Genomic DNA, 19,024 nt, shown 5'->3' on the forward strand with positions numbered 1-19,024 from the left:
AGAAAACTCAGAAAAAAACAATATGACAGGGCAGGGTTCAGTATTTAAAGGTCGCCCCAGTGGCCTACTGGATAAGGCACTGGCTTCCTAAACCAGGGATTTTGGGTTTAACTCCCATCTGCGGTGTCTGATTATTTATGGCTTGTTCACTGTCAACGTTATTTCTAATTGACTTTGGAGAAATCCCCCTTGTCTGCTTTCAGCTGATGGGAAGTGGTGCCCAACATGTTCTTGCTCAAGATTTTCGGGGATCTGCAGGATGGGGGGGTGAATCGTCTGAAAGAGACAGCACAGTCACAATGACTGAAAACCTGATGAGATTCTCCTGGGGATGACATGGTGGCTCAGTGGGTAGCACTGCTGCCTCACAGTGTCAGGGACCTGGCTTTGATTCCTTCCTTGGGTGTCTGTTTGTGTAGAGTTTCCAAGTTGGCTCCGTGCTTAGCACTGCTGTCTCATAGCACCAGGCACCGAGGTTCAATTTCAGCCTCTGGTGACAGTTTGTGTGGATTTTGCACTTTCTCCCCGTGTCTGTGTGGGTTTCCTCCAGGTGCTCCAGTTTCCTCCCACAAGTAAATTAGCCATGCAAAATTGCCCAGACTGTTCAGGGATGTGAAGGTTGGGTACATTTGTCAGGAGGACATGTAGGGGAGTGAGTCTGGGTGGACTTGTTGGGCCAAATGGCCTGTTTCCACACTGTATGGATTCTATGAGAAAGACATTTGGACAGGTACATGACAGGAAATGCTTGTGTGGATGTGGACCAAGTGCAGTCAGGTGCAATTAGTTTTAAAATTAACGGCTCCATGACACTGCCCCTTCACTTTGGGAGAGGAGTCCTCCAAGGCTGCCCCCTGTCCGGCCAGCTGGATTCCCTGTGCGTGGAGCCTTTCCTGTGCCTCTTACGGAGGAGGTTGTCGGGGCTGGTTCTGCGGGGTGCGGGCACGGGGGTGGTCATCTCAGCCTACGCTGACCACGTGCTCCTCCCTTTCACTGACTCTGCTGACCTGGGGAGGATGTGTGAGTGCCAGGCCTTGTACTCATCGGTCTCTTCCACCAGGATCAACTGGGCCCAATATTCCAGACGACTGGTCAGTCCGTGGTGGGTGGAGTCTCTGCCGGAGGAGTTACGGGGTTCAGCTGGAGTACCACCCAACTCCTCGACCTGGGGGTCTACCTCAGCCCCGCTGAGGAATCCTGGCCGGGGAACTGGCAGGAGCTGGAGGCCAAAGTCTCCCCTCGCCTAGGCCTCTGGACAGGACTGCTCCGAGTGCTGTCTCACAGGAGTCGAGTGTTGGTCATAAACCAGCTGGTGCCTGCCATGCTGTGGTCCCGGCTGGTCACTTTGGTCCCTCCTCCTGGTTTTGTCACTGACATCCAGAGAATGTTGGTTCACTTCTTCTGGGACAAAAAGATGCACTGGGTCACTGCGCAGGTCCTGAGTCTCCATATTGAGGGGGGCGGTCAGTCGCTGGTGTGCGTTCACACCCAGGTAACGACGTTCCACCTTCAGACCTTGCAGCGATACCTTTACATTGAGCCTCCCCCTCGGCGGGGTGCCCTGGCGACGTATTTTTTCCACCAGGTGCGTAACCTCAACTACGAGACTCAGCTCCTGTTCAGGGACCGTGATGGTTTGGAGGTCACTCTCAGGACACTGCCTGTCTTTTACCAGGACCTGCTCACGGTCTGGAACATGGTCGAATCGCGTCACGCCTACCCTCCGGCAGGAGTAACGGCTGTCGTCATGGAGACGTTGCTCAGGAATCCGCACCTCCGTACTCGTGGGTTCGAGTGACTGTCGGAGGGGAGGGCCGTGACTGTGAGGGTGACCAGGGTCGGGGACGTGCTGGATGGTGGGGGCCTGGGCTGGACGCTGCCGCAGGATATAGCGAGCAGGGCAGCGGTAGACGTCCGGTACGTGGCCACCACCATCCGACACCTTAAAACGACGGTGCTCAGACCCCACGTAGTGCCCCAGTTGGAGGATGCTCAGGTGTGCGGTGGGATCCCGTCTGCACTCACTCCTCCCCGGACGGAATTTCACATTGGCCCCAGGGTCCTGTACTTCCTGCGGGAGCCTGTGCCCCACATCCTGAGCTGTCTCCGGAGTTTTAGTTTTGTCCCTTTCAGGGGTGTATCACACAGGGCCCTGTACAGACTGCTGCTGCACACCCTCATCCACCTCCCGGACACACCCTGGCGTGCCCATTTACCACCGGGCGGTGGGGACCATCCCCAGTGAAGGGCTCTCTACATGGGAGTCCTCCCCCTTTCTCACGGGGATCTGGGGTGGAGGGTATTGCACGCGGCAGTCCGCAGATTGTGGTGGTTCACGGACTCCCAGCCCAACTGCTTGTTCTGTGGTGCTCTGGAGTCCATGGAACAGGGCGCTTGCACTCCCTTTTTAGCTTTCTGGGAAACCTTCTCCTCCGTTCCTGGTTAGACTTCAGCCCCACACTCCCCATCATTGGGCACCCGTGCCGAGGGGGGAGGGTTGGTCAGAGGATCTCCTCGTGGGTCTGCTCCTGGGCCTGGCCAAACTGGTTGTTAGGGCCGATTGCCTGACCCTCTTCCGCGGTTAGGTTCGAGCCCGGGTGTCCCTGGAGAAGGAGCACGCAGTGTCTACCAACATCCTTGAGCTGTTCAGAGAGTGCCCTCCCCCTCACTGTTTGGTCACACAGCATTGCCCTTTGATGCTTGTCACTGGCCACTCGGGTGTTTCATTTCTTCCTGGTGGTGGGAATTGAATAAAGATTTGTACATCTGTTGTCTTTCACTGTGTCTCACACCTGCACACACACAACATGGGTGCTGGGGAAAATATAAGCACTACCACAATTAGGCAGCAGTGCGGGGGGAAAGAGAAAAACATATATAACCAGGAGATTTAGAATCCCCTCAGTCCAGGGCACTGACTCTGTGCTGGCTGAGCCACAGTCAGTGTGTTCTTGCAAAACAAAACTTAAAAGCTGCAATTTTAACATCACACATGTGGCCCCAGTGGCCTAATGGATAAGGCACTGGCCTCCTACGCCAGGGATTGTGGGTTCAAGTCCCATCTGGGGTGTCTGACATTTTAACCCTTGTCTTCATGGCTGATCTTTGTCTGAGGTCAAGCCGATTTTTCATCTCATCTGGATAAGTCCCCAGGTCTGTGTTGGGTTGGTGGTACCTTGTGTCAGAAAAATACAGAATGTTGAGGATATGCAGGATATTGGGGTGAATCGTCTGAAAGAGACAGCACAGGCACAATGGCTGAAAACCTTCTGAGATTCTCCTGGGGATGTCATGGCAGCTCAGTGGGTAGCACTGCTGCCTCACAGCGTCAGGGACCTGGCATTGATTCCTCCCTTGGGTGTCTGTTTGTGTCGAGTTTGCACATTCTCTCCATGGGGTACTCCGGGTGCTTTGGTTTCCTCCCACAGCCCAAAGATGTGCAGGTTCGGTGGATTGGCTTTGGGGAATGCAGGGTGAGAGAATAGGGGTTGGGCCTGGATGGGATGATCTTCAGAGTGACAGTGGGGACATGATAGACTGAATGGCCTCCTCCCACCCCACTCTAGGGCTTCTCTGAACAAGTTTGGAGCAGATGGTCAGAGCTCCACTGCAAGGCCCAGTCAAGGCTTTGTGAAGGGACTGGCATCCAGGTGTGTGTTCCTCCCCTACATTTCTCTGATCTTCTAGAATCTTCTGTGGCTTTGGCCAGTACGATCATGAGCTGGGTTCACAACATCCAATGGGGTCACACCAATACACTTAACTGTTGTCATGCCAGGACCTTTCAAGTGGATTGTCTCAGGCTGACACTTCTCCAATATACAACCCTCAGTCTGGTTGGAAATGGTTCTTCTTGAATCTTTGTAACTCTTTGATCTTAGTTGCACTGTTCTCTGGAGCTGAAAGCTGCTGTTTAATTTAGTTTGGCCAATTTTCTATCAGGTCAAATTTCTCCAGCTGAGGATCAATTGAGAATGCCTCATTTTGTTGCCATGGACACGTGACCACACAGGATTAAGATCAGCTGCACAGTGAAGGTTTCAACAAAATCAATACCCCAAATAAGACTTGAGCCCACAATTTCTGGTTTAGGAAGTTCGTGCCTTACCCATGAGGTCACTGGTTTCCAACAGATAGACCTACCAATCTATGGACAAAGCAGCTTCTGTTTTGGTTGTGTTGGTGTCAGTCTAAGCTATATTCTGTCAACATTACCACTTGAACCCCAGATTACCTGCATGTTTGGTATTTATGATAAGGTCCAATATGTCAATGGAAATGATTGAAATCTGGGTGTTCAAGGTTGGAATTGATGGGGCTGTGGCTATGCATTTGGGCCCTTACCTTTCTTAGTCAAGGTATTGAATACAATTGCAAGGAGGCTATGATGGAGATGTGAGGTAGTTAGGCCATCGTTGGAGAACTTGGAGTGCCACATCCACAGATTGGACAAACATTTGTGGGAAGGCAACTGCTGAGGCTGACTCACAGAGTTTACAGAGGGAGGTGGATGGGTCAAGGGAGTGACCAAAAACTCAGCAAATGAAAGACAATGTGGGACTGTGTGAGGTCATACACTTTGGTCGGAAGAATAAAGCAACTGGATATTATTTCAATGGAGAAAGACAGCAGAAAGTTCCAGCACAGGGAGATATGAAATGTGTTTTTGCGGTCTCGCTGTTGATCGTTTGCTGTGACCAACCTTCATGGTAATATCGGTGAGATGTTCTTGGTTTCTCTTTAGTTCTTGAGTCTGGTTAAGCCGATTGTGATTTGCAGGCCGTGGTGAGACTGCGGTCAAGATCACCGTCAGTTTCTTGGATGAAGTCTTCACGACTGGTAACACTGACAGTCACCACTGGAGAGTGTCTCTGCCATTATCTGCAGTTGGCCCTGCACATCAACGGTTTCATCAGCAAACCTCAAGAGACAACATCCAAAACCTTTGTGCTCTTGAAGGCAAATCCCTTCTCATTAAGACAAGAAACAAAATGTCTTTAATGTGATGATGGTGATTTGAACATTCGGGAAGATCAGGGAAAAGGAGCATAGGGACACACATATGGATGGCAGTCCCTTCACGAAGCCTTGACTGGGCCTTTGACCATCTGCTCCAAACTTGTTCAGAGAAGCCCTAGAGTGGGGTGGGAGGAGGCCATTCAGACCATCACATCCACACTGACCCTCTGAAGAGCATCCCAGCCAGGCCTAACCCCTATCCTCTCACCCTGCACTCCCCAAAGCCAATCCACCGAACCTGCACATCTTTGGGCTGTGGGAGGAAACCAAAGCACCCGGAGTACCCCATGGAGAGAATGTGCAAACTCGACACAAACAGACACCCAAGGGAGGAATCAAAGCCAGGTCCCTGACACTGTGAGGCAGCAGTGCTACCCACTGAGCCAACATGCCATTCCCAGGAAAATCTCAGCAGGTTTTCAGCCATTGTGACTGTCCTGTCTCTTTCAGGGAATTTAGCCTGAATCCTGCAGATCCCCAAAAGACTTGTGTAAGGTCACATGGGACACCACATCCCATCAACTGAATGCAGACATGGGGATGTTTGCAAAGTGGATTAAAGATTAATGACATGTAAGGAAGAGCCCGACACCCCAGATGGGACTTGAACCCACAATTTCTGGCTTAGGAGGCCAATGCCTTATCCATTAGGCCACTGGGGCTGCACAGTCACGGCAAAAATAGCAGCCTTTAAATACTGCACCCTGACCTCTCGTTGTATGTTTTTCTGAGTTTTATTCTCTCACTGCACTCTGGGGATCCAAGATGGGGGTGATCTCAGACGATCATGTTGCAGAGTTTCGCACCACAGCACCAGGGGAAAGAATTTCTATCCCACCCAATCCGGACCATCGCGATATCCTGGGACTCTGAAAAGGTTGTGGAGTCCCAGGACATTGTGAAAAATCAACTTACCTGCGTTTTCATCGTCCAGGGATGTTGGAGAAGGGAGGAGCAGTGTCCGGGGCCAGGCCCCCGGCCCAGCCTGCAGGATCCTCGGACTCGATTACCGACCAGGCCCTGGGGAAGGAGCTCGTGAAATCTCATGAGATGTTGGGGAAGCAGATTAGAGGTGAAGCTGGCCCCGATCTCGATCATGCTGCAGAAGCATGAACAGCAGCTGGGAGACCTGGAAAAGAGGACGGATGAGGTTGAACACATAGTCACAGCGGTGGAAGCTGATACCAGTGCCTCTAAGGATAGGATCCAAGTGTCAGAGGCTGAGGGGTGACCTTACAGAGGTTTATAAAATCATGAGGAGCATGAATAGGGTAAACCGCCAAGGTCTTTTCCCTGGGGTGGGGGACTCCAGAACTAGAGGGTTTAGGTTTAGAGTGAGAGAGAAAAGATATAAAGGAGACCTAAGGGGCAACTTTTTCAGGCAGAGGGTGGTGTGTGTGTGGAATGAGCTGCCAGAGGAAGTGGTGGAGGCTGGTACAATTACATCGTTTAAAAGGCATCTGGATGGGTATATGAATAGGAAGAGTTTGGAGGGAGATGGGCCGGGTGCTGGAAGGTGGGACTAGATTGGGTTGGGATATCTGTTCAGCATGGACGGGTTGGACCGAGGGTGTGTTTCTGTGCTGTACATCTCTATGACTCGATGACTGGAAGTGTCAGTCTGAGTAAATCCGTTGTCTAGCTCCTGGCAATGTGACCCCATTGGATGAGGTGAACCCAGCTCATGACCCCGTTGACCAAAGCTACAGAACATTCTGGAAGATCAGGGAAAAGAAGGAAATGAACACACACCTGGATGCCAGTCCCTTGGCAAAGCCTTGACTGGGATCTGCAGCAGAGCTCTGACCATCTGCTCCAAACATGTTCATAAAAGCCCAAGAGTGAGAGGGACAAGCCATTCAGCCCATCAAGTCCACACTCAGCCTCTGAAGAGCATCCCATCCAGGCCCAACCCCTATCCTCTCACCCTGCATTCCCCAAAGCCAATCCACCGAACCTGCACATCTTTGGGCTGTGGGAGGAACACAATGCACTCCGAGTACCCCAGGGAGAGAATGTGCAAACTCGACACAAACAGACACCCAAGGGAGGAATCAAAGCCAGGTCCCTGACACTGTGAGTCACCATGCCAACCCCAGGAGAATCTCAGCAGTTCTTTCCCCATTGTGGCTCTGCTGTCTCTTTCAGATAGTTTCGACTGAATCCAGCAGATCCCCGACAACTTTGTGCAAGTTCATCTTGGACAGCACTTCCCATCAACTGAATGCAGACATGGGGATGTTTATAATGTCGATTAGAAGTAAAGTTCAAAGAGGGCAACCTATAAAATTAATCTACTCAGGAGGGGATTTGAACCCACAATCCCTAGCTGAGGAATCCCAATATCTTATCCATGAGGTCACTGGGACTACATGTCTGCTGTTAAACTGGCAGCCTTTAAATACTGCACCCTGATGGCTCATATTGTGTTTTTCTCAGTTTTATACTCTCACTAATTGTTTTTTCCAACTTCCACCTCATGCTAAAAAATTGGCTGCTTGATAAATCAATCTCGCTTCCCATTTGTCCCCAAACGGACAGACAAGAAACCAACCAAACTCCAATATTGCACAACTCACATCTGAGGAAAATGGAGCAGACAGGAAAATAGCAAAGGGCTCAATGTTATTTTGTGCAACGCTTTCAAGATATTTGCAGTTAGTGGGGAGGAAGTAGGTGGAGATGTTGCAAAAGGTTGCATTGAGGACAAATGCTTTCTTTGGTTAGACTGCACTTGGAATACTGTGTCCAGTTCTGGTCGCCCTATTAGAGGAAAGATGTGGATGCTTTGGAGAGGGTTCAGAGGAGGTTTACCAGGATGCTGCCTGGACTGGAGGGCTTATCTTATGGAGAGAGGTTGACTGAGCTCAGACTTTTCTCATTGGAGAAAAGGAGGAGGAGAGGGGACCGAATTGAGGGATACAAGATAATGAGAGGTATGGATAGAGTCGATAGCCAGAGACTATTTCCCAGGGCAGAAATGGCTAACACCAGGGGTCATAATTTTCAGCTGGTTGGAGGAAAGTATAGAGGGGATGTCAGAGCCGGGTTCTTTACACAGAGAGTTTTGAGAGCATGGAATGCGTTGCCAGCAACAGTTCTGGAAGCAAGGTCAATGGGGACATTTAAGAAACTGCTGGACATGCATATGGTCACAGACATTTGAGGGTGCATACATGAGGATCAATGGTCGGCACAACAACGTGGGCTGAAGGGCCTGTTCGGTGCTGTACTGTTCTATGTTCTATGTCGTATGTTCTAAATCTACAGAATCTTAGCGGGCATTCAGCCCATTGTGGCTGCGCTGTCTCTTTCAGACAATTCTCCTCAAGATCTCCCAAATTCAGGAATTGCCTTGTGCAAGTTTCTATTACACATCATTCGCCATAATCTCAACACAGGCACAGTTATTTTGAACTGAGTAGTTTGAAAAATGCAGTCAATTTGGATCGTGATGAAGTTGGCATGGGACAAAAGTCACCTACAAAGACCAAGCTTAAAACGTAAGCAGCCCAGAGGGAAATTAAACCCACAATCCCAGACTGAGGAGGACAGTGGTTTACCCAATATGCTACTAGGGCACACATAGCCATTTGCCAGTGTAAAGTCTTGGCAGCAATGAGTGTTACAGCCCAGCATGTTCCAACATCTCAGATGACATTTTCAGGGATGCACTAAGGTTTTGGGCAACTGCTGCCAAGGTGTAACAGGGAAACAACACAGTCTCAGGTCTTTCTGACAAATTGTCACATCATTCTATCAATTCTCAGATCCTCTTGGTGCCTGACAATGAACAGAGATCAGTTCCTGCCCAAGTACAAATGCCTTTTTGTTCACAACGATACAGAAGCTTTGAGAAATGTCAACATTCCAATGTTTTGTTGGTTCTTATCTCTCTGCATAGACTGCACAGATCTGATTTAGAATCAAGGAAAGCATACCAAACGCCTTCTTCACTATCCTATCGATCTGCGACTCTACTTTCAAGGAGCTATGAACCTACACTCTAAGGTCTCTTTGTTCACCAACACTCCCTGGGACATTCCCATTAAGTCTATAAGCCCAGTTAAGATTTGCTTTCCCAAAATGCAGCACCTCACATTGATCTAAATTAAACTCCACCCATCACTCCTCAGCTCATCGGCCCTTCGAATCAAGATCCCGTTGTAATCTGAGGGAACCTTCTTTGCTGTCCACTACACCTCCAATTTTGGTGTCATCTGCAAACTTATTAATGATACCTCATAATGATACTAACATATATATAAATGACGGAAAGTAGTGGACCCATCACTGATTCTTGTGGCACTCCATTGGACACAGGGCTCCAGTCTGAAAAACAACCCTCCACCACCATCCTCTGTCTCCTACCTTTGAGCCAGTTCTGTATCCAAATAGCTAGTTCTCCCTGTATTCCATGAGATCTAACCTTGCTGATCAGCCTCCCATGGGGAACCTTGTTGAACGCCTTACTGAAGTCCATATAGATCACATCCACCGCTCTGCCCTCATCAATCCTCTTTGTGACTTTTTCAGAAAACTCAATCATGTTTTTGAGTCATGATTTCTCCACCATTTTATCTGTTTCAGATTTCCAGCATTCAAAGCATTTAGCTTTTATTGGTGAGCTTGCCATTTCACTTCGCAATGAAAAACATTTTGTGAGTTGTGAGTTCATGGAATGCCCTGCCAGAATCAGTGGTGGACTCTCCCTCTTTCTGGTCATTCAAGTGGGCATTGGATAAGCATATGGAGGTTATTGGGCTAGTGTAGGTTAGGTAGGCTTCGGTCGGCGCAACATCGAGGGCTGAAGGGCCTGTACTGTGCTGTATTTTTCTATGTTCTATGTTTTGTGATTTACACATGAAAGAACTGAAACCAACCTGGTCATTCTAAATGATGCGAGACTTCACACAAAATCCAGATTTTTTTCAATATATAATTTCAGTGACATCACACTGTAAACTTTTGCCATAAATTCTGTGTCATACAATCTTATACTCCACAACCACCTGACGAAGCAGCAGTGCTACGAAAGCTAGTACTTTGAGATAAACCTGTTGGACTACAACCTGGTGTTGTCTGATTTTTAACGATGATTATTAGAAGCTTGCACAAGGTAATTCCAGGATTTGGGAGATCTTGGTGTGAATTGTCTGAAAGAGACAGCACAGCCATAATGGGCTGAATGCCTGCTATGATTCTGTTGATTTGTCCTCAATGCAGCTGTTTGCAACATCTCCACTTCCTCCTTCCCCACTACCTGCAAATATCTTCAAGGTGCTGCACAAAATAACATTGAGCCCTTTGCTATTTTCTCGTCTGCTCCATATTCCTTAGACTTGAGTTGTGCAACATTGGAGTTTGGTTAATTTCTCAACTGTCCGTTTGGGGACAAATGGGACGTGAGATTGATTAATCAAGCAGCCAACAATTTATCATGAGATGGTCGGGGTAAAAAACAATCAGTGAGAGGATAACACTCAGAAACACACAGTATGAGAGGTCGGGTGCAGTACATAAAGGCTGTGATTTCCAGCCAGGTGTGTGGCCCCAGTGGCCTAATGGATATGGCACTGGCCTTCTAAGTCAGGGATTGTGGGTTCGAGTCCCATCTGGGGTGTCAGTCACTTGTACTTTGTCAACTTGATTTCTAATCTACTTTGGGAAAATCTCCATGTCTGCATTCAGTTGATGGGAAGTGGTGCCTAACATCTTCTTGCACAAGTTTTGCAGGATTGAGGTGAATTGTCTGAATGAGAAAGCACAGTCACAATGGCTGAAAACCTGCTGAGATTCTCCTGGGGATGGCATGGTGGCTCAGTGGGTAGCACTGCTGCCTCACAGTGTCAGGGACCTGGCTTTGATTCCTCCCTTGGGTGTCTGTTTGTGTCGAGTTTGCGCATTCTCTCCATGGGGTACTCCGGGTGCTTTGGTTTCCTCCCACAGTCCAAAGATGTGCAGGTCCGGTGGATTGGCTTTGGGGAATGCAAGGTGGGATGATGAATGTTGGGCCTGGATGGGATGCTCTTCAGAGGGTCAGTGTGGATGTGATGGGCTGAATGGCCTGCACTACTCACGCGAGGACTTTTATGAACAGGTTTGGAGCAGATGGTCAGAGCTCCACTGCAGGACCCAGTCAAGGCTTCGCTAAGGGTTTGGCGTTCAGGTGTGTTTTCCTCCTCTCCTGTCCCTGATCTTCCAGAATCTTCTGTGGCTTTGGCCAATACGGTCATGAGCTGGGTTCACATCATCCAATGGGGTCCCACCAATACCCTTCACTGTTGTCATGCCAGGAGCAATAAAGTGGATTGACTCAGGCTGACACTTCTCCAATATACAACCCTCAGTCTGGTTGGAACTGGTTTTCCTTGAATCTTTGTAGCTCTTTGATCTGAGTTGCACTGTTTTCTGGAACTGACAGCTGCTGTTTAATTTAGATTAGATTACTTACAGTGTGGAAACAGGCCCTTCGGCCCAACAAGTCCACACCACCCCGCCGAAGCGCAACCCACCCATACCCCTAACCTAACACTACGGGCAATTTAGATTGGCCAATTCACCTGACCTGCACATCTTTGGACTGTGGGAGGAAACCCACGCAGACACGGGGAGAATGTGCAAACTCCACACAGACAGTCGCCTGAGGTGGGAATTGAACCCAGGTTTCTGGTGCTGTGAGGCAGCAGTGCTAACCACTGTGCCACCGTGCCCAATTTTCTATCAGCTCAAATTTCTCCAGCTGAGGATCAATTGAGAATGCCTGATTTTGTTGCCATGGTCACGTGACCACACAGGATTAAGATCAGCTGCTCAATGAAGGTTTCAACAAAATCAAAACCCAAATAAGATTTGAGCCCACAATCTCTGGTTTAGGAAGTTCGTGCCTTGTCCATGAGATCACTGGAGCTCCAACAGATAGACCTACCAGTCTATGGACAAAGCAGCTTCTGTTTTGGTTGTGTTGGTGTCAGTCTAAGCTATATTCTGTCAACATTACCAGCTGAACCCCAGATTACCTGCATGTTTGGTATTTATGATAAGGTCCAATATGTCAATGGAAATGATTGAAATCTGGGGGTTCAAGGTTGGAACTGATGGGGCTGTGGCTATGCATTTGGGTCCTTACCTTTCTTAGTCAAGGTATTGAACACAATTGCAAGGAGGCTATGATGGAGATGTGAAGTAGTTAGGCCATCGTTGGAGTACTTGGAGTGCCACATCCACAGATTGGACAAACATTTGTGGGAAGGCAACTGCTGAAAATCACCAGCCTCTGAGTCAGAGTCGGGGTTCACCAACAGAGTTTATTGTCCAAGGAAATCCCGGAGCTCCAGGGAGAGAGCAGCACCAACAGCACAGTGGTCAGCTGTGATTCTTCTCTCAACCCGGAGCACATGGTTATACATTTTGTGATATAATAGGTCAGTGATGAGGTTATTGTCTCTGTAACATGGCTTGTTTATTGTAAACATTGCAGAATCCTTGATTGTTTCGGTGCAGTTATTGTCAGTTCCAGCGTGGCCTTTGTTAATTTCAGTGCAGTTGTTGTCAGTTTCAGCGTCTGCGCGGAAGTCAGTTGCTGTAGTAATGGGCGCTAATCGCTCTTCCTGAGAAGGCCGATTACTGCAGCCCTGACTATTATCCCTCTGTATTGAGGCTGTATCTAACAGTTAGCATTTCTATCAAAGGTGTTGTCTGACCCAGACCCTTCGGCGGGCAGTGTATGTTATTCATGTGTATTGTCTCTCCCATCTGCCTTAAACTAATCAACTCGGTTGTGAGTGCATTGTTCTGGCATTCTGGTGGCCCCAGGCAGTGTCTGTGTTTGCTCTGCTGTCTCTCTCCATATTGTGGTCCGGCGGCTATCTTGTGTGCCAAGTGGCCAACTTATGGCTGAGCGGCCATCTTGTGCATCCGTCTGCCTAGTGTCACCCTGCCCCGTGCCAACTCCCACTTCATTCCCCACTTTGTGGTCAAGGAGGCGAGTGTATTATCCGAAACAATCCATGTTGGGCCTTTGGAATCTCCTTCCTGTCCCGATATAGGGTTGGCTCTCTTCCACAAAGGGGGGTCTCGCAAGTTCGGGCAGATCTTCTCTCTCTCCAGATTTTGTTTATTTAAAAAATATACTTTATTCATAAAAAATCAAATAACAATGCAGACAAAGGTTCTAAATCAGTTGTGGACAGTCTATGCAGAGAGAAAAGAAGCAACTAAACATTGGAATTTTTAAATTTCTCAAAGTTCTGTGTCACAAAAAATGAAGGCATTTTGTACTTGGGCAGGAAATGATCTCTGTTCATTGTCAGGCACCAAGAGGGTCTGAGAACTGAAAGGACGATGTGATAATTTGTGAAAGACCTGAGAATGTGTACTTTCCCTGTTACACGTTGGCAGCAGCTGCCCGAAACTTTAGTGTATCCCTCAGTGTGTCGTGACAGATCTTGGAATACGCTCGGCTGTAGCACTCATTTAAGATCAACTATTCCCAGTAGAGTATTGTCATTGAGTTTTTGTGGCTTAATGGTTAAGACTGTAGCTTCTGATGTAGTGGATTGGAGGTTCAAATCCCTTTTGGGGTGTTGACGTTTTAAGCCTGGTCTTTGTGGTGGCTGATTTTCATCCCATATCAACTCCATCTCAATCCAAATTGACTGGATTTTTCAACTACTCTGTTAAAAATCACTTGCCTGCTTCGAGATTATGGAAAATGCTCTTTAGTAGAAACTTGCACAAGGTAATTCCAGGGTTTGGGAGATCTTGGGGTGAATTGTCTGAAAGAGACAGCACAGCCACAATGGGCTGAATGCCCGCCAAGATCCTGTTGAATTGTCCTCAATGCAGCTTTTTGCAAAATCTCCACTTCCTCCTTCCCAAATAACTGGAAATATCTTGAATGTGCTGCACAAAATAACATTCAGCCCTTTGCTATTTTCATGTCTGCTCCATTTTCCTCTGACTTGAGTTGTGCAAAGTTGGATTTTGGTGGATTTCTTGTCTGTCCGTTTGGGGAGAAATGGGAGGTAAGATCAATTTTATCATGCAGCCAATGATTTCGTGTGAGATGGAAGGGGGAACAACCAATCAGTGTGAGTTTAAAACTCAGAGAAGAACACAATACGAGAGGTTCAGGGTGCAGTATTTACAGGCTGCCATTTCAGTTTTGTAGATGTGGTCCCAGTGGTCTAATGGATAAGGCACTGGCTTCCTTCAGCCTGTGATTGTAGGTTCAAGTCCCATCTGGGATGGCTAGCTTTTAAGCTTTGTCTTCACAACTGATCTTCTTTGTCTGATGTCAAGTCGATTTCTCATCTCCACTGGAAACGTCCCCAGGTCTGTGTTGGGTTTGGTGGGATGTTGTGTCAGAAAAATACAGAACTTTGTGGGGTCTGCAGGATATGGGGCTAAATCACCCCTCTCTCTATGGCGGACTTGGAGGCATCAGTCAAAAGTCGTCTTTTTTTTAATAAAATCTCTAACTTGAAATAAACGAAAGAGGTCCCTGTTCGGTAGCTTGTGTTTCCGTGATAACTGATCGAAGGACATCATTGTGTCTCCCACAAACAAATCACCCACGCAAGACACACCCCTAACTGCCCAATGTTTGGATCCTGAATCTATCATCCCTGGTTGAAAACCCGGCATACCCGGTATAAGAGAAGATGACTTGCCAATATTGCCTTCCCTCTGCCGAATTGCCCTCCGTGCTTTAACAATATCGATAACTATTGGGTTATGGCAATATTCCCTAACTGTCCTCATTTTGTCCAAACACAGCAAGTGAGTAAGGGGTCACCTTAGTCTGGGAGGTTTCAATATCGAACCATATTGAAAGAGGGTCCCCACAAGCCCAATCACTCATGTAGGATAAAAGTGAGCTTCGTTGGTAGCTTTTAATGTCTGGGAGATCCACTCCCCCCAGTCTGTGAGACAATCGCAGTTTAGCTCATTTAATGAGGGGCCACTGACGATGCCAAATAAAGGGGCTGAACCAGCCGTTCAGTCTCCTGAATGTTTGCTTATCGAAAATCAGGGGGAGCATCCATATAGGGGATAGTAAACGAGGGAGAATATTCATCTTAATAAGCGCTATCCGACCCAACCACGAGACCAGAAGCACCTCCATCTTTGAAGGTCTTGTTTGATTTTGTCAAATAATTGAACAAAATTGTCTTTGAACAGCCGATCCAGAACTGGAGTAATGAACATGCTCAAATACACAACACCCCCCTGTGCCCATTTAAATGCGAATCGATATTCACCCTCAAGGCTTAACACTTTCATAAGACCACCCATAGGCACAGCCTCTGATTTTGCAAAATTAATCTTGTCCCCCAAAAAGGTGCCAAACACACAGATGCATGCTAACAGGCGAGGGACTGAAACTGCTGGATTTGACGAAAGAATGAGGACATCGTCCACATACAATAAACTCTGATGTAAATTTGACCCCACGTCTGGAGCTGATATATTGGGATCCCTATGAATGGCCTCCACCAATGATTCAATCCCCACTGTAAAAAGCAGTGGGGAAAGGGAACAGACCTGCCGGCTGACCCAAAAAATGTTAAAATTGCTTGATCACACCCTGTTGGTGATGATTGCAGTGAGAGGGTCATTGTGGAGAACCGTTACCCATCTTATAAAAACTTCGCCCAAAACAGACCGCTCCAGAGTATAGAAAAGGTACGGCCTCTCAACTCGGTCAAGGGCCTTCTCTGTATCTAGAGAAATCACCAATCCCTATATTGACTGTTGTTGACACACTTGAATTACATTAAGCAGCCTCCTAACATTATTGGAGGATCTGTGGCCCTTTATGAAGCCCGTCTGGTCCTCTTTAACAATAGAAGGTAACACAGTCTCCAGCCTGAACACAAGAGTATTAGAGAGGATTTTAAAGTTCACATTTTAGAGTGAAATGGGCCTGTACAAAGCACAGTCCCCCGGATCTTCCCTTTTTTACGAATAAGCGAAATATTGGCCTCTCTCAGAGATGGCGGGAGACAAACATGGCTATATGAGTCATTAAACATATTGAACATTGGGCCTGACAATATGTTTATAAATTCCTTCTAGAATTCGCTGGGAAGTCCATCAGGACCGGGTGCCTTTCCACCCTGAAGCTGCTTCACAGCCTCCTGCACCTCTTGCTCTGATAAGGGGACATTGAGAAAAGACTCTTGTTCGGGGGTCACACCCGGGAGCTCCAGATCCTTGAATAAAGCCTCCATTTTGGCCCTCCCCTCCTCACAAACCTCAGATTGATATAACTTAGAGTAAAATCTCTGGAATGACACATTAATCTTTTTGGAGTCACATGTTCGGTTCCCAGACCCTTCCCTAATCACCATAATGGCTTGAGGGGCTCTCCTTTTCCTGACGAGATATGCTAAGTATTTACCAGACCTGTCACCATGATCATATAACCTTTGCTTTGCAAAATTAAGCTCGTTCTTTGCTGTCTGCGTGAGCACGGAATTCAATGCAGACCGCAGCACCATAATCCTCTGTAACTTGACCAACGAGGGCCTGTCAAAGTAGGCCTTCTCAGCTGCCTTCAACTGTGTTTCGAGGGGACATTGCTGCTCACCCTTCTTCCGCCTCCTACTGGCAGAGTAGGAAATAACTGACCCACTGGCATAGGCTTTGGCAATTTCCGAAAGGAAGGATTGGCTACTAACCGAGCGTGAGTTAATGTCTAGGAAAGACCAAAATTCCTGAGACAAATGCTCCACAAACGTATTATCCTGGAGGATAAAGGGATCCATTTGCCAGTGCCTTGGACCCACTGTAACGTCCTTAATCTTAACCAACAGGGACACTGGAGTGTGATCAGAGATGGTAATATTACCGATCGTACAAGGTGCCACCAAGTCCAGGGTTGCCACGGTGATTGGAAAAATATCAATCCTGGTTTGACATCTGTGTGGATTGGAAAAAAACGTAAAATCCCTGCCTGTAGGGTGGAGACACCTCCAGATGTCCACCAACCCTCACTCCACACACAGATCCATTAATTGTTTCGTTTGTACAGAGGGGATCGTGGTGGTGGGGGGGGGGCTTTGGGCAACCTCTGTACGGTGGGGTCCATGAGACAGTTAAAATCTCCCCCTATAATGATATGCCAGAACTCCTGATTTATCAATTTAGAAAACGTATCTCGCAAAAAGTTGAGGGGCTGAGCTGGAGGGCAATAAACATTTAAACACCATATTCTTCCCCATTTATCAAGGCTATAAGAATTACAAACCTCCTCTGTGTGTGTCTTTAACACACTCTTGTAACTTAAATGGGAGATTCCTCCTCACCAATACAGCCACTCCCCTACTTCTGGTATTAAATGATGTGAAGTAAACCCGATCAAAGTCATTCTGCTGTAGTTTCAAATGCTCCCTGTCATCCAAGTGCGTCTCCTGTAACAAAGCAATATCCATTTTCTCCTTTCTAAGACTCAAAAGTACCTTCTTCCTCTTAATTGGTGAGTGACTTCCCTTGATATTCCAGGTTCACCATTTAATCAAGTCATTAGCCATAACCTTCAGCAGTAACATTTAAATTCCAGAGAAGAGGAACCCGAACCACAAATCACTGAGCCTTAGGGTCATATGATCGATCAAATATAAAAACTACATAAACTGAAACTACTACATTTAACAAACCTACAAAACTATCAAAGATCAAAAGCAATACAAACCACCATATAAAGTGCCAATGGCGCTGAATAGGGAAACTCACCTCCTGCCCAAAGGGGGCAACTACCCATCCTAAACTGCCCATAACTGGGCATCTAGCCATCCCAACCATTTTTCCTCCTTTAGCTAGAGCCATACCACAAACACAAGCAGAATAGAAAGTAAATATACCATAGAATAGCAATATGAATAAAGAAAAAAACATTTAAGATCGATGGGGTAAACACCCCACCCATCCTCTGATATAACTTCACTTAGAAATTGAAAGTACACATCTCAACCGCCACCAAACACAGTTTAAACCGGATTATTACCAATCGGGAAAACAAGGAAAACAAAAGCTCCAACTGGACTTCCTCGGTTTTTTTAAAAAACAACAAAGACATAACCAAACAACACTATTTGTAGATACTAAATTGTTCAGATTCGGTTAATTTGTCCACAAAGTCTCTTGCCTTCTCCGATGTATCAAAGAGATGGACGTATCCATGTCAGGTTATCAGAGCACCACCGGATACCTCAGAGAGTACTGGATCCCAAACTCCCTCAGTCTTCTCTTGGCAGAAACATTATCCGTCAGGGGGCGGGAATTAAACATCCATGGCTGACAAAGGAAGTCAGGAAATGTATCATAGGGAAAGAGAGAGGCTACAAACTGGCCAAGAGCACTGGGAAATCAGAAGATTGGGAAGAATTCTTTGAAGAGGTAATAAGTAGGTTAGATCAGGGAAACCCAGTGGATGTTATCTACCTAGATTTCCAAAAGGCCTTTGATAAGGTACCTCATGGGAAACTGCTGAGTAAGGTGAGGGTCCATGGTGCTCGAGGTGAGCTACTGACATGGATTGGTAATTGGCTATCTGACAGAAGGCAGAGAGTTGGGATAAAAGGTTCTTTCTTAGAATGGCAGCTGGTGACAAGTGGTATCCCGTAGGGTTCAGTGTTGGGGTCGCAGATGTTCCCCTCATATATTAATGATCTGGATGAAGGGACTGAGGGGCATTCTGGCGAATTTCACCGATGATGCAAAGTTAGGCAGAGAAGCCGGTCGTTCTGAGGAGGTGGGGAGGCTGCAGTAAGATTTAGACAGTTTAGGAGAGTGGTCCAGGAAATGGCTGATGAAATTCAACCTGAGCAAATGCTCGGACTTGCACTTTGGAAAAAGGAATACAGGCATGGACTATTTTTTAAATAGTAAGAAAATTCATAAAGCCAAAGTACAAAGGGATCTGGGAATGATCGTCCTGGAATCTCTAAAGGTTGACTTGCAGATTGAGTCCGTGGTTAAGAAAACAAATGTAATGTTG

The 19,024-nt window shown here is 47.2% G+C and overlaps 3 non-coding genes across 3 annotated transcripts; 2 read left to right on the forward strand and 1 right to left on the reverse strand.

Moving 5' to 3' along the window:
- The first annotated feature begins 2,997 nt into the window (after positions 1–2,997).
- On the forward strand, positions 2,998–3,070 carry trnar-ccu (transfer RNA arginine (anticodon CCU)). The gene has a single exon. It is a non-coding gene; the product is annotated as a tRNA-Arg (tRNA).
- Positions 3,071–5,608: 2,538 nt separating this feature from the next.
- Positions 5,609–5,681, reverse strand: trnar-ccu (transfer RNA arginine (anticodon CCU)). Its single transcript has one exon. It is a non-coding gene; the product is annotated as a tRNA-Arg (tRNA).
- Positions 5,682–10,569: 4,888 nt separating this feature from the next.
- Positions 10,570–10,642, forward strand: trnar-ucu (transfer RNA arginine (anticodon UCU)). The gene has a single exon. It is a non-coding gene; the product is annotated as a tRNA-Arg (tRNA).
- The last annotated feature ends 8,382 nt before the right edge of the window (positions 10,643–19,024 follow it).

The sequence above is a fragment of the Chiloscyllium punctatum genome, chromosome 18 (assembly GCF_047496795.1).
Source record: "Chiloscyllium punctatum isolate Juve2018m chromosome 18, sChiPun1.3, whole genome shotgun sequence".
Taxonomy (NCBI): Eukaryota; Metazoa; Chordata; class Chondrichthyes; order Orectolobiformes; family Hemiscylliidae; genus Chiloscyllium; species Chiloscyllium punctatum.